General features: G+C 46.2%; 1 long non-coding RNA gene across 1 annotated transcript in view; it reads right to left on the bottom strand.

Moving 5' to 3' along the window:
* Positions 1 to 54: 54 nt before the first annotated feature.
* The window catches only part of LOC125487912, a 4399-nt gene continuing 3433 nt past the window's right edge, over positions 55 to 1020 (bottom strand). The window contains exons 2-3 of the long non-coding RNA XR_007266153.1: positions 581 to 725; positions 55 to 284 (exon numbers count right to left, since the gene is read on the bottom strand). This is a non-coding gene — a long non-coding RNA (uncharacterized LOC125487912). The remainder of the gene's footprint in view (positions 285 to 580; positions 726 to 1020) is intronic.

Here is a 1020-nt window from a genome sequence, read left to right on the forward strand (position 1 = left end):
TGCAGCTTATCTATGTCCCTCTGTAACCTACAACATCCTTCTGCACTGTCCACAACTCCACCGACTTTGGTGTCAGCTGCATTATCTAACACCTGTAATGTGTTGAAATACCTGTAGCTGTCCAAGAAAAGACTTCTACTTTTCAGTGTCAAATTATTTACCTGCTGAATTGCGTTGTTTCTTGATGAGTAGAATAACGAGCAATGCCACAAGCAATGCAACAAGAGGTATGATCAGCGCTCCCACTGCCGCACATGGAATGTTGAACTTGCTATGGGAATGACCTTTTAAAACACCAAGAGAATGGAGGGTGAGCAAGGCATTGGGATACAAATCAGCATGATCCTCCCCTACGCGGTGCCTTTTTCTGTTATTAATGACTCTGTCTCATTCGATGGGGTCTGCAGCGCTCTGCTTTGTTTTCATGCACAAAGGAGGCCCGCCATCATCTCCAGACATCACAAGGTTAACTCATCAGCCACACGAAACATTTCGCTGTACAAACTTGCGTGAAACACCGACACCTCTGCTAAGCAAGCCGCGGGGAATGTGCCAGCCATTGCAACACATTGGCACGTACCTGCATCGTCACAATGTAAAAGGTTTTCCAATTGGCCGATTCCTGTCCCAATCGAGTTAGTAACCTCACAAGTCCAGCTTATGTTCATCAAGCGGCTCAACTCCCCGATGAACACTTTGGCATTTCTTGTCTCCCTTCTGGTAGGCTTGTTAAAGAGAATATGAGTGAAACCTTATTGAAGGAATGTCCCAATGACTCCAAACAGGTACAATCATTCTAACACGGGGTTCTTCGGAATTACAAAGCCATTGTTCAATCCTCTGGAACACACTACCTGCAGGTTACGCTGCTAAAGCTGGTGTCCCAATGGCGCAAACCGAACTTTATCCAATGTATTCCAAAGGGAAGAGTTATCCCAAGCATTTGTGGCACAGAATTGGTGAGTCATAGAGGCCTGGAGCGTAGAAAGAGGCCTAGTCAATGCAGTGTGGAGCTGGAGG

The sequence above is a fragment of the Rhincodon typus genome, chromosome 47 (assembly GCF_021869965.1).
Source record: "Rhincodon typus isolate 14 chromosome 47, sRhiTyp1.1, whole genome shotgun sequence".
Classification (NCBI taxonomy): domain Eukaryota; kingdom Metazoa; phylum Chordata; class Chondrichthyes; order Orectolobiformes; family Rhincodontidae; genus Rhincodon; species Rhincodon typus.